Source organism: Nicotiana attenuata, unplaced genomic scaffold (genome assembly GCF_001879085.1).
Source record: "Nicotiana attenuata strain UT unplaced genomic scaffold, NIATTr2, whole genome shotgun sequence".
NCBI classification, from domain to species: domain Eukaryota; kingdom Viridiplantae; phylum Streptophyta; class Magnoliopsida; order Solanales; family Solanaceae; genus Nicotiana; species Nicotiana attenuata.
Window position 1 is genome coordinate 42,353 of NW_017671517.1, and position 18,301 is coordinate 60,653.

General features: G+C 39.4%; 1 long non-coding RNA gene across 4 annotated transcripts; it reads left to right on the forward strand.

Moving 5' to 3' along the window:
- The first annotated feature begins 981 nt into the window (after nucleotides 1–981).
- LOC109208737 lies at nucleotides 982–3,749 on the forward strand. 4 transcript variants are annotated; one of them, XR_002065249.1, is made up of 3 exons: nucleotides 982–1,350; nucleotides 1,612–1,693; nucleotides 3,384–3,749. It is a non-coding gene; the product is annotated as an uncharacterized LOC109208737 (long non-coding RNA). The 4 variants fall into 4 exon arrangements; XR_002065246.1 differs by having other exon boundaries at nucleotides 982–1,693; nucleotides 2,795–3,749; XR_002065245.1 differs by having other exon boundaries at nucleotides 983–1,693.
- The last annotated feature ends 14,552 nt before the right edge of the window (nucleotides 3,750–18,301 follow it).

Below are 18,301 nucleotides of genomic sequence, written 5' to 3' on the forward strand. Positions count from 1 at the left end.
AGGAGTATGATATCACCATTCTTTTATCATCCGGGGAAGGCCAATATGCTTTCAGTGTTGATGACCAAATTTGTCCCTCCCTTTTTAAATTAAATTGTTTACACTTATTGGTCATCAATAAATCTAGTGAAGTATTTTTAAAATTAATAATACCTATTATCTCAAAATATAAATAATGTAATAAGCAATAATAAGCATAATAATAGTTAATAATATTAATTTTATAATCAATAATAATCTAGTATTAAATATTTATAATTATATTACTTCTACTACTTTAATTAATTAAAACATGCTTTCATAATTTTATAAAAAAGTAATAGAATTATTTTCATCTAAAAATTTATAATTATATTACCTCTCTTACTTTAATTAACCAAACAGTTAGTTTTTATAATTTAATAGACGAGTACAATAATTTTAGTCATTTAAATCTAACTAATACAGTAACTAATAATACATTTGTTAATTTGTATTTTATTACAATTTATTGCGATTAATTAAGTCTAATTAATTTAATTTTAAAAAGGGGAAAAAACTTTAGATGGGCTACATTTACATTTGACTAGTTTAATTCAAATGGTCATGTATTAAATTAATTTCCAGCCTACTACCAAGGAATTTGGCCCAAGACACCATCCCAGCACCCTGATCCTGTCTGACAACCTCCATCCCTATCCCAATTGGCGATCCACGCCACATACCTTTGACCAATCACCTCACGACACATCACACCCTCCAATTACTCACAGAGAAAGCACATTTCATCTGGACCGTTGATCCAGATCATCGTATGTCCACAATTAATCCTAATTTCTCTTTATTTTATTATACCTCTAGTGTTTTATCTCGGCCGTTGGATTTAAATTATCCAACGGTCCCAATTTTATCCCATTTAAACCTTTTCTTTTCCTTTTATCCCAAAAAATTTAGAGCCATAGATCAAAGTGATCCAACATCTCTCATGCCATCTCTCATCTTAACTACCTAATTCCCCCAAAACCCCACTCATTCTTTAGAGACCAACCTCCTTTGTTTCCTTTCCTCTCTCTTTTCTTTTTTCTCCATAGAGCATCAATCAGTGAGACACTCAAAATCGAAACAAAATATTCATCTTCCAACCGATAATATCACTGAGATTTCCTTCTCTGTCACTCAATTTGAATCCCAAACCTTGAAACCCTAAGACCAAAATGTACAAGCGAGAGTATTATCCTTTCTTCTCCTGCTCATTCAAATCAACACATGCAAGTTGTTGATTCATGAGAATCTTGACCATATTATGATGATTCATGGTCCGATGATCCTTTGGTTCCAACGACCGATTTCCTTTACCATTTTCGTGACAAGGTAACTTCTTTATGATTATTCCCATGTGTTTTCCCATCTTTTCTACCTTTTGCACTCATCAGTAACTCAATCGTCATCCTTTCAAATTCAAACGAACCCTAAGGCTCCAATGACCACTATTAATATGAGCTTTTAATGCTCTCACAAAACACACAGACAAACACTTAGAACAAGACGAACTACATAAGGAGCTTAATAAATACTACATGTTAAATACTTTGAGTTTCTTCTCTAATTTTTTCTCTCTTTTTTCTGCTCGAGTTCGACTACTGCGAGTTGATTGGGAGATCAAGCTCCTAAATGTCTAGTGATTGCCTCTACTTGGTTTGCTGCTCCGAAGAAGGTAAACCACTGACCCCCGTCTCTAATTTATTCAATTAATCATGTAGTATCATGTTGTTCTACTTATGTGATATTTTCTATTGATTACTTGCTCATTTTTTTCATGAGTTACCTAAGTAAACATGCGACTCTTGTTGTGTTCTGTTGCTTATGTTGCTCTTTACTGATGCTTCATGTTTGTTGTTAAGTTTACCCCCATGTTGTTGTTTACATCAACATCTCATAGTGATCATAGAGTTTTGTTTCTTAAAACTGATGTTACCATTAAGTGTATCTCTTGACTAATTGTGTTGAATGTTATTGTGGGATTAATCCTCTTAGCTCCTTATGTTGATTTGAGTTGATTAATCTCTCTGATGGCAGCTATGTCTAGCCAATGCTACTGCACTGTTGATTGGGGTTACGCTTAGTACGTTGTATACTTGTGCTCACATTATCATGTTGATTAAAGCTAATTAAATGATGTTCCTAAAATCTTTCATGCCATCTTGTTTAACTAGTTGAAGTCTCCATCAACATGTTGTCTTGTCAAATTGTCTTCGTGCTTGTAGTACTATGCTCTTTTGTTCAGTTAATTAAATGAAATCTATTGATGGCCTTGCACACATCATCACGTTGACTTGATTCCAATTAATGGTCTTGTTATGACACTATGTCATTTTGTTTAGCGAAGCCTATGTATTTTTACTATTTTAATATGAAATAAGAGGGGGGTACATGAAGAAATCATGCTAGTGTGATCAGCTTTAGAGACCAATAAGTGATCATGTTTGCCTAAATTGCAATCAGATGCTTGTCCCTTTTTGGGTTAGCTGTATGCTTCTTGTTGTCTAATGATTATTTGATGTCTAAGAAGTTCTTCAATGATATAATCTAAGTTTTATTGATTCAGATGGTTTAGAAGTTCTAATTGAATGTTGTTAGATATCATTCCTATAGGAACTAGATGATTAAACGATAAGTTGAACCTCCTATTCATGCCAAATTGTCCCTGTAGTCCTAACTGGTTGGTATAACCCCCTTGTAAATTCTAAGGTGTGAACATGAGTTCTTAAGGTAGTATAATCCCTAACCCCCTATGTTTTTTGCCTGTTATGGAAAGGACTATTCTATAATGATGTTCTACAACCTGCTTTGGTGATGTAAGCTTACCTTGAGAAAGTTCTGTTTAACTGGACCTTTTATGAAGTGTTGAACCTCTGATAAGGTTAGTAATGAGTCCATGTGTTTGTTAGCTGCTAATGCCTTAAGCCACTTAGGGTGGCATTATTGAATGATGAAATTGGTAGTAGCATGGAGGGAATGACTATAGAGGTATATCGTTGATCATATGTAATGGCCCTTTCTTGATTATGTATGTGGTTCTAAGGATATTATTTAAGTGTTGTGTTCCATTGAATGTTTTAGATTCAACCTTTAAACCTTTTGAAATTGTTAAAGGATTATGAGAACTTACATGTACTAATAGCATGTTGTTTGATAAATGATCAAAATTTTGAAATTCTAACATGTAATGGTTCTTGGCTGTTTTGTCCTATGGTGATGAATTCAATTCCTAATGTGCTATTTTCCTAAGTTGTTAGTATTTTTGTATGATTGAGTTTCTGGAGTATATTCAGATGGTTTGAGACACTATATTGAATTGCTCTGATTCTGCTAGTTTGTTCTATATTAATTGTGTGAACTTCTAGGGTACATGTTTGATTAAATGTTAGGTTGAGATCTCATTTGTGCCTATACCACTGAAGAGGAGTGAGGTTCAATACTTAAGGCTGGTTGTGTGGGCTTGACATTATGGTTGAGGAACCCCTCTCTAGCACAAGCACTGCTTGGGATCCAAGAGACCCTCGTAAACTCTAATGTGTCAGGGGTTCATAGGGGAGCCTCATAAGTAAATATGGTTCACCCTAGGCCTATGAGTACAGAACATAATTAATCTTCATGGGATTAGCATAAATGACACTGGGCTTTACTATATCTCTTCAAATCTTGTCCATATTTATTATAAATTAATCTCACTTTACACTTTATTTGTATATGTAAATTAGTTATCCCTATTTTCTTTGCATTAATCACTGGGCATGCCGAGTTCATCAAGAACTCAGACCCAAGTTCAAGGAAGTGGCCGCTTCCTTGTCACCAGTTGAAGTCCATTGATGTCACGACCCAATTCTCACTATAGGTCGTGATGGTGCCCAACGTCGCCGTGCGACAAGCCAAAAGTGAACTATCCATTTAATTGTTCACATTATTTCTTTTAATATCATGAATATTATTTAATAGAGTACAACCAAGTATAAAAGGACATGGTTATATAAGGCATAAAATAAATATGAGGAGTGAAACGGTAATATCAATAGACAAAACTATGCACATCTACTAAAAATTTCCAGAACGCGGTATCACAAGTGCACGAGCAATCTAGTAGAATATAGAAAATCCCCTACAACTACTGTGTGAAGTGAAATAAACAGAAATAATAATTACAACTAGAGGAGGCTTTGGGTGCTGCAGAACGGAGCATGGAAAGCAGCTCATCACTAGGCCTTCGGATGCGGGTACGCGCTTGGACGGACACCAAATGTACCTGCCTTAGTACCTACACTTTGTGCAGAAGTGTAGCGCGATTACGTAAAATAATGCGTACCCAGTAAGTATCTAATCTAACCTCGAAGAAGTAGTGACGAGGGATCGACATCGACACTTAATAGAGGTAAATAAATAAAGTGCAAGAATTATAAATAGGCAGGAAATATAACAGTAATAATGGAATAAGATGCATTAAATAAATAATTCATTAGCAAAATATCAATTTAAAACCCAAAAATATCACATGCCAATTTCAACAAATATACGCCATCAAGTATTTATTAATTCTCAAGTCATAAAGGGAATATCACGTACAATCGGACTCCTAGTGAGATCCCACACGAGTTTTGCCGAGGTCGTACGGCCTAATCCATAATAATCCTGTATATACACAACCGAGGTTGTACGGCCCGATCCATGGATGCATCTCATTGTATATAAATATTGCCTAGGCGTTCAGCACGATCCACAGTAATTGTGAAACTCTTCGGAATATGGAACATATGTTCAAAACACAGAGATAAGCACATAAAGGAATGTATTTTTTTTTAATATTTGAATATTCCATCAAAACTCAAGTAACTAAACTCGGTCTAATATAATCTTTAATCAAGATTAACATATTAATACAAGTAATAAACTAACAAGTTGTGTTCAAATAGTACATGTATTGCACAATAAAGTCCTATGTCTACTCGGACATAACATGATTTTTAACTACGTACAGACTCCAGTCACTTCAAGCGTATGTAGCACCCGCAAATTATTAGCAAATAACAATTTAAACACATATAGGGTTAGTTCCCTCTTACGAGGTTAGGCGAGAGATTTACCTCGTTTCCAAGCCCTTTTCCCAGTCCTCAAATGACATTAATAGCCTCAAATATGTGTCGAGCAATCCGAAAGTAGCATAAAGTCGTACAAACTAATCAATATGTGCACAAAAGTGCATAATTCATCTACTAGAGTAATTACCCAACCCAATTTGGAAAATTCCTAAAAGTCACCCCCGGGACCCAGGAGCATAGATTTTGGAATTTTTTTTAGATAAATATTACCCATAACCTTACGAACTAAAATATGTAATTCCTACTCAATTCCATAATCATTTTTATTGTCTAATCTCATTTTACCAAAACTTGTGTTTTTTCAACAAAATCCAACAATTTTCACATTGTACATGTTAAAATCTACCCATAATCTATATTTTAAACTCACATTCAATAAAAATCACTTACCTTAAAAAGCTAGGTGAAAAATCCCTCTCAAAGAGCTCCAAATTCGGCCAAACCAAAGTGAAATGAGAGAAAATGAGCTTAAGTCATGATTTAAACATGTTTCTGCCCAATGGTCCCTTCATCGTGATCGCGAAGGCAAAACTGCTCCTCGCCCAAAAGGCTTCTTCGCGAACGAGGTCAGAGCCTCGTGATTGTGAAGGCTAGCCTAGCCATAACTACGCGAACATGGCCGGCAGTTCGCGAACGCAAAGGGCAAAGGCCACTGGTCCCCCAGACCTTGTCCCTTATTCGCGAACGAGGTACCGTCATCGTGAACGCCAAGGCCACTGGTCCCCGGCCTTCACAAACGCGACCCTTACTTTGCAAACGCGAAGAGAAAAATTACCCAGCCCCCAAATCTTTCATCGCAAACGCGAGGGGACTTCTGTGTTCACGAAGAAGGAAACCAACACTAGAAATTTCTGCAGTTTGTAGTTACCTTCGGGTGGTCCGACACACACCCGAGCAACCCAGGACCCCGTCTTGCTACACCGTAAAGTTCATAAACATAATATAGACCTGCTTGAGGTCTTGGAACACAATAACAACATAAAAACTAAGAACCGCACCTTGAAACAAAATTAATAAACTTATGAACTTCAAACTTCTTCAACTAGCTCTGAATGCGACGAATCACACATAGACAACTCGGAATGACGTCAAATTTTGCGTACAAGTCATAGATCACCATAAGAACCTATTCTCAGGCTTGGAATCCCAAACAGACATCAATATCACCAAAGTCTACTTCAAACCAAATATAAGAAACACTAAAACCTTCAAGGCGCCAACTTTTAACATTATGGCCGAATTGCTCCCAGATCACCCGAAACACGATCCGAACACACGCCCAAGTCCAAAATCATCATACAAACCTATTGGAAAAATTAAATTCTTGTTCCATGGTCGTTTACTCAAAATGTTCACTCAAGTCACACTTGGCCACCATAGGCCACTATTAAGGAACTAATTGTTCCGATTTCAACCTTAACCGTTAAATAACCAAACCAACCATCCCTGCTTTTCACGAAATAGTAAAAGCACATATAGGGAGTCTTAAATAGGGGTACGAGGATCTAGAAAGCATAACTACCAGTCGGGTCATTACATTTTCCACCTCTTAAACAAACATTTGAACGGGCCTAGGATCATACCTAGAGTGTTGAATAAGTGTGGATATCTGTTTGGCATTACCTCCTCGGTCTCCAATCTCGCCTCCTCAATTGGTTGGCCCCTCCACTGGACCTTTAACGCTGCAATCTTCCTAGGCCTCAACTGGCAAACGTTCTGTCCACAATAGCAACTATACCCTCCTCATAACCTAATGTCTCGTCTAGCTAAACTCTATTGTAATCTAACACGTGGCCTGTCGGCATGGTACTTCTGAAGCATAGACACATGGAAACCTGGATGGCCTCCCGATAACACTCGCCTCAATATCTCAAATAGGCCTATAAACCTCGTACTCAGTTTGCCTTTTTCCGAATCTCATGATACCCTTCATCAGCGAGACTTTCAGGAGAAATTTCTCGCACACCGTAAATGACAAGTCATCATGCACTTTTTGATATGCATAACTCTTTTGTTCTTACTGTGTTGTGCGAAGTCGCTCCTGAATCAAACTTACCTTATCCAAGGCATCCTTTACCAAATCAATGCAATATAACCTAACCTCATCGGACTCGAACCGACCGATGGGGGAACGACATCGCCGACCATACAAAGCCTCAAATCGAGCCATCTCTATGCTAGGCTGATAACTATTGTTATACGAAATTTCGGACAACGGTAAGAATCGATCCCACTGCCCTCCAGAGTCAATGAAACACGCTCTGAGTATGTCCTCCAGAATCTTAAATGTCCGCTCCGACTGCCCATCGATCTGCGGATGAAAAGATGTGCCGAGCTCTACCTAGGTACCCAACTCACTCTGTACTGCTCTCCAGAAATGGGAAGTGAATGGAGGGCCTCTATCTAAAAAGATGGTGATAGGCACACCATGCCACCAGACGATCTCCTAAATATAAATCTGAGCCAATCTCTCTGAAGAGTAGGTAGTCACAACTAGAATAAAGTGTGCCGACTGGGTCAGACTGACGACAATGACCCAAACAACATCAAATTACCTCAACATCTACGCTAACCCAACTATGAAGTCTATAGTGATGCACTCCCATTTCCATTCAGGTATAACCATCTGTTGAAGTAGGCCACCTGGCCTCTGGTCCCCATACTTAACCTGGTAGAAATTTAGGCATCTTGCCACATACTCAACTACGTCCTTCTTCATCCGTTGTCTACAGAAATGTTGCCTTAGTCACGATACATCTTTATAGCACCTAGATAAATAGAATACCATGTGAGCCTCAACTAGAATTGTCTCTCTCAAGCCATCAACATTAAGAACACATTTGCGACCCTGGAGTCACAGAAAACCATCATCACCGATAGTAATCTCTTTGTCACCACCCCATAGCCTCGTCTCTCTAAGAAGCAGCAAGTGCGGATCATCGTACTGTCGCGCCTTGATCAGCTCATAATGAAGACTGAGCCACGACACATGCAAGAACTCGACTTGGCTCTGAAATATCCAACTTCATATGTTTGTTAGCTAAGGGCTTAATCTCCACAGCCAATGGCCTATCCTGTGTTAAAATGAATGCCAAACTACCCATACTCTCGGCCTTTCAGCTCAAGGCATCCGCAACCACATTTGCCTTTCCCGGATGATAAAGGATTGCAATATCATAATCCTTCAATAACTCAAGCCTCCTGCGCTGCCTCAGATTAAGATCCCTCTACTTAAACATACGCTACAAACTGTAGCGATTTGTGTAGACCTCGCCCGACACCCCATAAAGATAATGCCTCCAAGAGCATGAACTATTACAGCCAGCTCCAAATAATGAACATTGTAATTCTTCTTATGGGCTTTAGCTGACGTGAAGCATATGCAATAACTCGCCCCTCCTACATCAATACACAACCCAAGACAAGGCATGAAGCATCGCAATACACAGTATACATCCTAAATTGGAGGGTAAAACTAACACCGGTGTTGTAGTCAATGTGGTCTTGAGCTTCTGGAAGCTTGCCTACCTATCATCGGACCATCTCAATGGAGCGCCCTTCTAGGTCAATCTAGTTGAAGGAGATGTAATAGAAAGGAAGCCCTCCACAAACAGATGGTAGTAACCTGCTAACCCACAAACTTCCTGTAATACCCTACTAAGCCCAAGAAACTATGAATCTCTATTGGAGCTGTAGGTCTAGGTTAATTCTTCACCACTACAATCTTCTGAGGACCAACCTTAGTTCCTTCTCTGGAGACGACATGGCCCAAGAATGTGATAGATTCATGCCAAAATTCACATTTCGAAAACTTCGCATACAACTTGTGCTGATGAAGGGTCTACGAAACCGCCCTGAGATGATCGGCATGGTCATCTCGACTCCGTGAATATACAAGGATATCGTCAATGAACACTATCACAAAGGAGTCAAGAAATGTCTTGAAAGCCCAATTCATAAGATCTATGAAAGCTGCCGGGGCATTTGTTAGCCCAAAAGATATTACTAGAAATTTAAAGTGCCCATATCGGGTCTTGAAAGCTGTTTTCGTAATATTCTGCTCCATGATCTTTAATTGGTGATACCCTGAGCGTAAATCAATTTTGGAGAAGTACCTAGCACCCTGTAATTGATCAAACCGATCATCTATCCTTGGTAGTGGGTACTTATTTTTTATTGTGACTTTGTTGAGCTGCCGGTAGTCAATACACATTTGTAGCGACCCATTTTTCTTTCTTATAAAGAGAACCGGTGCACCCCAAGGTGACACACTCGGTCGGATGAAGCCCTTTTCTAACAAATCCTTCAATTGTTCCTTTAGCTCTTTCAAATTTGCCGGTGTCATTCTGTAAGGTGGAATAGATATAGGCTGCGTGCCTAGCGTCACATCAATCCCAAAATCAATCTCCCTACCTAGTAGGATCCCAGGGATCTCATCAAGAAAGACATCCGAAAATTTATTCACAACAGGCACAGACTCAAGTGTAGGTGCCTCAGTATTGGCGTCCATGACCCGAACTAAATGATAAATACACCCCCTATTAATCATCTTCGTGGCCTTAAGGTAAGAAATAAACCTACCCTTTGGCACACATTGCCCCCCTTCCATTCAATTACTGGCTCATTTGGAAATTTAAACCTCATAGTTCTAGTTCGAAAATCGATCTTGGCAAAGCATGAATAAAGCCAATCCATTCCCATTATTATATCAAAATCAACCATCCCCAATTCAATGAGATCAGCCATGGTATCCCGACCATGAACCGTGACAACACAGCCTCTATAAATTCGTGCGGCCATAACAAACTCCCCGACTGGAGTAGATACAGAGAATGACACATAAAGTTGTTCCGGTTCTATCCCAAATTCCATAGCAACATAAGGAGTGGCATAGGACAAACTAGAATCGGGATCAATAAGAGCTTACACATCATGAGATTGGACAGTCAATATATGTGTGACAACATCTAGAGAAGCCTCTACACTCTGGCGACCGCTCATAGCATAGAAATGGTTGGCCCCTCCCGAACACTATGCACCACCCCTAGCTGCGGGTGCTGGAGTGCCTCTAGTTGGAGAGGGTGCTGAGGATGTAGCAGTCGCAGAACTGGGTTGTTGTGTTGTGCCCCTGCCCGCACCTTGGCGGGACGAGCGACACTCTCTCTGGATATGACCCCTCAATCCGCACCCGTAGCATATGGGTATGTCCATGTAGTAGACCCCCAAATGCATCTTCCCACACCTGGGGCATGGGGGTCTTCGCTGCTGTTGAAATCTTCCACCTGACCAACCCTGCTGGTGGGGTCCCCTGTTGCGTTGACTGGGCTTGAAACGACTCTACTGCTGACTAGGCCCTGATGACGGTGCACTGGTTGAAGACTGAGCAAAAGACTGGATAGTCCTGATGACCCTCTCCTAATCCTAACCTACCACAACCGATGAATCTCCAAGGTTGCCCGCGGGCCGGGCCTTACTGCTACCCTCTCAATTCATTTTGTTCTTCAACTAACCGTTCTCTGTAGCTTGAGCAAATGCCACAATCTTTCCATAGTTCATATCAGAATTCAAAGCAGTTGTGGCAGCGTCATTAATAACCAAGGGACTAAGGCCCTGCACAAGCCGGCGCACTCTAGCCTTCATAGTGGGCATCATGTGAATAGCATACTTGGACAAGCGCACGAACTCCATATGGTACTCCCATATACTCTTGCTTCCTTGTTTTAGGTTCTCAAACTCAGCGGCACGGGCTGCCTTAGTCTCGGCAGGCAAGAAATGATTCATGAAAGCATCTTCAAACTCACTCCACCTTGCCGGAGGGCTCTCCTCCTCACGGGAACCCTCCCACGTCTCAAATCAAGAATAGGCCACCCCTCTAAGGCAGTAAGAGGCCAACTCCACTCCCTTTGTCTCGGTAGGACGCATAACTCGGAGAGTCTTGTGCATCTCATCAATGAAGTCCTAGGGGTCCTCCTCGGGATTAGTACTCGTAAACATTGGAGAATCTAACTGAAAGAACTTGTTTACCCTGCAATAGCTGAATCCCCTTGCTGGATAGAGCAATTAGGTGCAACATTTGATCTCTAGGTCTGGGAAGCCACTCTCTGAGCCAACATCTGTATAGATCCCCTAAGATCCCCATCAGAAACACTTGGGCCTGAAGCACGGCCTGGAGGTGGAACCGGAATATCAGTTGGAGGGATCGTTGTACTCTCAGCAGATGTAGGAACTGGTGCAGTCTGGTCAGGTGTAGTAGAATCAGGTAGTGTACTAGTCGAGGATTATCCTCACCCCTCGGGTACTCACCCGCATCATCAAGTAAAGAATCAACTGCCTCTCTTGGGGCGAAATTATCTCCCTCGCTAGTTCTTGCCTTTTTTTTAGGTGCCATGTACTAAAAATTAGAGCAATGCACGAATTAGGGGAGAACAATCTCACATTCAGCTCTATCGCACGATATAGAACATCAAATAAGGGTAGTATTCCTAAATGTCCAAGTAGCCTCCTAATTATAGATATGGTCGACAACACACCGATAAGAAGGACTCTGCTAGACATGGCTCGAAGACATCCTAGGACACTTTAAAACCTTAGGCTCTGACACCAATATTATCACGCCCCAAACTCGAGGAACGCGACCGGCGCTCAACCGAGTGAACCCGGTCAAGCAAGCCTTTTTGATACTTTTTACTCAACTCACTCATGATCAAGAGAAGGCATGTTTTTATTAATTAGACAGTAGGAGGATCATGTATACAATACCAAATCATTTCATTAGTTACTTCTTTTCTAAGTCTCAAAATACACACATTCCCATAGTCTAAAGTGGAACAGTGATTCAAAACATAACATGAATTGTTTGGCTTTTCCCTAACACCGACATACAACCCACACTATGTCTATGGAGCCTCTAATAATTACAAGGAGTACAATAGTAGTACCAGAAATAAGGCTCTGCCTATACCTCAAAACATGATAAGAAAATGAACAAAAGATAAATGATCCCGGGATGAAGTGGGGCTCAGCAAGTCGCTGGGAAGAGGATGCATGACTGTTGCTGATCAACACCACCTGCTATGGGACCACCTGTATCCATTCAAAGATGCAGTGCCCCGGCAAAAGGACACTAGTACTGTCGAATAGTACTAATATATATGACTGATCACCCTCTCAAAAGAACGAACAATAATTCATGTAAGGACAATCATAATATCAGTTAAAGCATAACATGAAATAAGGGATAAGATAAGTTTTCAAATAAATTTCCATATTTTAAGTTGGGGAAGTCTTTAGTACGAGTATGCCAGTATTCACCATTTCAATTTTAATTCCCAATAAATCCACCACCATGTGTACGGCATGGCGTCTGATCACGGCCCGATCGGCTAGGCAATCTCATAAGAGACATCAACCACAGTCGCAAGTTGAAGTACAATTTCCAATAGAGTCACTACCATGTGTACAGCATGGCGTCCGATCACGACCCGATCGGCTAGGCCATCTCATAAGAAACATCAACTACGATTATATTAGTTTACTTTTAGTATTTCTCGCTTTGTATCTCATACATCGTATTTCGTGCACGCCTTTTTACTTTCAACAATCATCATAGATTTCCAACAATAAGGCATTTCTATTCATGACATTTAAGCACACATATGAACAGATAAGAGTCTTAGGCACATCGAGATTTCTTACACATTTGTCATTAGTTTTTATTTGAAACACAACTTCATGTGAAAGCATTTGGACATGGAACCCATACTTTGAACTCATTCTTCCAATAAGAGCACAATATAACAAGAGCATTCAGATTACATATTGAACATGGATATCTTTGACACAAGCTTATTCGGAATGTTCAATTCACAGTGAGCAACTTGGGACTTACACAGATATTGTGGGTTCAATTATAAGAGAAGAGTTTAGCCATACATACCTCAATTGAGCTTCCTTAATCTCTAAAATGTTCCAGAACTCTTAGCACTTTGATCTAATTTAGGATTGTAACAAATTGAACAAAAATTAGGAAGATGGTCAAGGTTCTAGCTCATTTGAGCATTTTATCAAACACTAAGTGTGCATTATGGTTTCAAGGTCCCTTTATGGAGGATTCCATCATCCCACAACCCGTTCATTACCATCTTTATCTCACAATCTTCCTATACCCTTTGTTAACACATGCATGCAAAGTAAACAACCCCATGGCCAAGAATTAACTTGCTAATTACCCATTTTTTTGTTAAATTTCGGAATTAAGAGTTAGGGTGTAGAATCTTACCTTTAGGATGAAGACCTAGTGAGTTTTACTTGATAATCTTCAATGTTTGAGCAAGAAGTGTAGTACAAATTGTTGGGGAACCATCCCTCTCTCTAGGGCTCTCTCTCTCTCTCTCTCTCTCTCTCTCTCTCTCTCTCTCTCTCTCTCTCTCTCTCTCTCTCTCTCTCTCTCTCTCTCTCTCTCTAAACAATATCAGATTTTGGAAGAAAATGGTCCACGACGCCTATATAACGAGATTGGGTCGGGTTACAAAAATTAGAAAAATAGGAGCCTCGACATAGATCTGCGGTCGCATATACGACCGCATAATGCTTCTACGGTCCGCAATGTGGGCTGCATAATTGTCCCTCTAGAACTGACATTTTCTGCCTCACTTTGCGATCGGTCTGCGGTCCGCAGATGTGTTCTGGGTCGCATAATACGCCACAGAACATCCCTTCGAGAATTTTTATGTGGGTTTTGAGATGAATTATGCGGCCCACAAAACGATTATGCAACCGCATATTGGTCGAAAAATTTGCTCAGATTTCTGCTTCACTCTGCGGCAGATCTGCAGTCCGCACATCAGTTCTGCGGTCATAGAATTGGCCGCACAAAACGCCCTGCACTTCCGAAAGTTTTTTTCAGCTCACCAACAGAGTGCTCATCTCTACAATCTTTAACACATAAGTCTGTCTCGGCACCACGAAATTCCGGATTTTTAGGTAAAATTTTACGGAGCCTTACAATCAATAGACAAAACCATGAACATCTACTACAAATTTTCAAAATCCGGTATCACAAGTGCACGAGCAATCTAGTAGAATATACAAAACCCCCTACAACTACTGTCTAGAGTAAAATAGACAGAAATAATAAGTACAACAAGAGGAGACTCTGGGTGCTACAGAACGGAGCAAGAAAAGCTGCTCACCACTAGGCCTCCAGTAATGTGAGTGTGCACCTGGACGAACGCTAGATGTACCTACCTCATCACCTGCATAATTTGTGCCGAAGTGTATCATGAGTACGTAAAACAATGCGTACCCAGTTAGTATCTAGTCTAACCTCGAAGATATAGTGATAAGGGGTCGACATCGACGCTTAATAGATGTCAATAAATAAAGTACAAGATTTTATAAATATGTAGGAAATACAACACTGATAATGGAATAAGAAGCATTAAATAAATGATTCCTTAACAAAATATCAATTTAAAACCCATAAATATCATATACCAATTTCAAAAAATATACGTCATCAAGTATTTATTAATTCTCAAGTCATAAAGGAAATATCAAGTACAATCGAACTCCTACTGACATCATACGCGATTTATGCCGAGGTCATATGGTCCGATCCATAATAATCGTGTACATACTCTACCGAGGTTGTACGACCGAATCCATGTATGCATCTCATTATATATAAATATCACCGAGGCGTTTGCCCGATCCACATGAATGGAAAAACTCTTCGGACTACGGAACATACGTGTACAACACCAACACAAGCACATAAAGGAACGTAAATTTTCTATTGATAATTGAATATTCCGCCAAAACTCAAGCAACAAAGCTCAGTCTAATATAATCTTTAATCTAGTTTCACATATTAATACAAGTAATTAAACTATAAGGTTGGGCTCAAATTGTACAAGTATTGCATAATAATGTCTTATTTCTAACCCCAAATAACATGATTTTTAACTACGTATTGACTCTCGTCACTTCGTCCGTACGTAGCACCCATAAATTATTAGCAAGTCATAATATAAACACATATGGGGTTAATTCCTCTTACAAGGTTAGGCAAGAGACTTACCTCGTTTTCAAGCCCTCTTCCCGGTCATCAAATCACACTAATAGCCTCAAAAAGGGGCCGAGCGATCTGAAACTACCCAAAGGTCGTACAAACAAATCAATATATTGTCAAAAGTTCATAATTTAACTATTAGAGTAATTACCCATCAAATTTCGAAAATTCTCAAATGTATAATTCCTACTCAATTTCATAATCGTTTTCGTGGTCTAATCCCATTTTACCAATCCTACAATTTCCACAATTTACATGTTAAAATCTACCCATAATTTATGTATTAAATTAACATTAAGTAGAAATCACTTACCTTAAAATTCTAGGTGAAAAATCCCTCTCCAAGATCTCCAAAATCGGCCAACCCAAAGTGAAATGAGAGAAAATAAGCCTAAATCCCAATTTGAAACATGTTTTTGCCTAGTGGTCCCTTATCCACAATCCCAAAAGAAGCCTTGCGATCGCGAAGGCGAAATTGCTCCTCGCCCTAAAGGCCTTCTTCGTGAACGCGGTCAAAGCCTCTTTATCGTGAAGGCTAGACCAGCCATAACTGGACGAACGCGATCGGACCTTCACAAACACAACCGTTAAAGGCCTTCTGACCCCCAGACCCAATCCCTTATTCGCGAACGCGGGACGGTCATCACGAACATGAAGGCCACCGGTCCTCAGCCATCACGAATGCGACCCTTACTTCGTGAATCCAAAGAGTAAAATTACACATCCCCCAAATCCTTCATCGCAAACGCGAGGGGCCTTCCGCGTTCGCGAAGAAGAAAACCAACACCAGAAATTTCTGTAGTTTGGACTTAACTCCAGGTGGTCTGAAATACACCTGAGCCACCCGAGACCCTGTCCAACTGCACCAACAAGTTCAGACACATAATACGAACCTGCTCAAGGTCTCGGAAAAAATATACTACATCAAAACTAAGGATCGCACCCTAAAACAAAATTTATCATCACTTGAACTTCAAACTTCTTCAACTAGCTCCGAATGCGATGAATCGTACTAAGACAACTCGTAATAACGTCAAATTTTACGTACAAGTCATAGATCACCATACAAACCTATTGCAGGCTCGGAATCCAAAATGGACATCGTTATAACCAAAGTCTACGTCAAACCAAATTTAGGAAACTCTAAAACCTTTGAGGTACCAACTTTCAACATTAAGCACCGAAATGCTCTCCGATCACCAAGAACTCGATACGAACACACAACCTAGTAAAAAATCATCATACAAACTTATTGGAACCATTAAATTTCGATTCCGATGTCGTTTACTCAAAATGTTGACTCAAGTTAAACTTGGTCACCTTAGGCAACTATTAAGGAGCTAAGTATTTCGATTTCAACCCGAACCCTTCCAAAACCAAACCAAACATCCCTGTAAGTCACAAAACAGTGAAGTCACATACGGGGAGTCTTGAATTGGGGACGGGGATCTATAAAGCAAAATGACATGTCGGGTCATTGCAACTGCTTCTTTGAGTCTAGCTTGGCCTTGCTACTGCTATCAGCCCAATAACGAAAGTCCTGCTTTCCTTCCCTTTATCTAAAATAATTGCTGTTTTTATTGTCTTTATTTTTGTGTATATGAAATGATGCTAATATTGAAAATTCTTTGCTATCTTGATTGTTTTTGCAAATCAGAACCTAATAGTTAAAAGGCAATTGTGGCTTCAAAGATTAATCACTTTAACAACCTTAACATTTTTGGAATCTAAACGTTTTTTTAAACTAATTATTTGGCAACTAATCTTTCTTCCGGGTGAGTTTTGTTTCGTCTTAAGCATCGACATAACTTGAATGAGATTAAATGGAAACGACCCTTTTGAATTTTCAAAATGGAACACATAGGCAACTGAACCGTTTTAACGCCAAGGAGGCAATCAGACATTACTGATTTCAAAATGAACCAAGACCATACAGTTCCTTTGGAAAATATGCGAATCTTTATTGTAACAACCTCCAAAAAAATCAACTGCACCAGTTTTTGATAAATACATAGACACTTTCTTATAACAGCTAGTCATTTTTCAAAGATCCTCAAACGAATTTTTCCATTTCTAATGGAGGTATAATTTCTTTCCTGAAAACAAAAGACGAGTTTTCGAACATGAATAAAAATATTTTCTCGCTTATTCAAACCTTCACTAAGGCCCATTTATCAGTTTTGATCACTAATCGACTAGGATATAGATTATTTTCCCATATCTAGCTTAAGTTTAAGGAGCTACCTCAGATAAATTATAAGGGACGCCTAACACGTTCCCCTTACAATAAGTAGAACCTTTCCTGGATCACATTGGTTAGTTGACCATTAGGACATTGAATTTTTCAACCAACTTACATGTACCCTAGTATAACTTAAATATTAGGTAACGATTCTTTCTTTCATCAACTATAGAGGATCCACATGTTGTATTTTGTTTTGACCCGTGCAAAATAGGGTGCAACAATATCGCGACTCGTGGAGATTTAAACTTAGTTTCTGACCTTTGTAGACTTAATCTATACTTCAAACTCGGGGATATTTGCATATATTTTACTTATTTTTCTGTTTAACCTGAAAATATATGTTTACCTACTTGGTCTATAATGACCCGACCAGTCGTTTTATGTAATTACGCCCTGTTACCCCCTTTTTATGTTTCACACATGTGTGCTAGTGATTTTTGACCAAACTTCGACTTTTATGAAATGACCCCGAAACAGTTTTCTGATGGCTCTGATAGCTTCATATCGTGATTTTGGACTTGGGCGTATGCCCGGGATTGAATTCATAAGTCTGTACATTGATTTATGTTGTTTTGCCAAAGTTTGGCAATTTAAAGTTGAAAAGTTTTACCGTAGGTTGACTTTAAGCTATCGAGCTCAAAATTTTATTTTGGGACACGGAATAGGTTTGTAATGCTGTTTTGAACTTATCTGCGAAATTTTGTGTCATTTGAAATTGATCTGATAGGATTCAGACGCTTAGATGAAATTCTAGTAGTTCTTGAACTTTACTTTGAGATTCATGTGTTTTAGTGTTCAATTCTTAGTTCTGGATGTTATTTTGTATTTTGATCATGCGAGGGAGTCCGTATGATG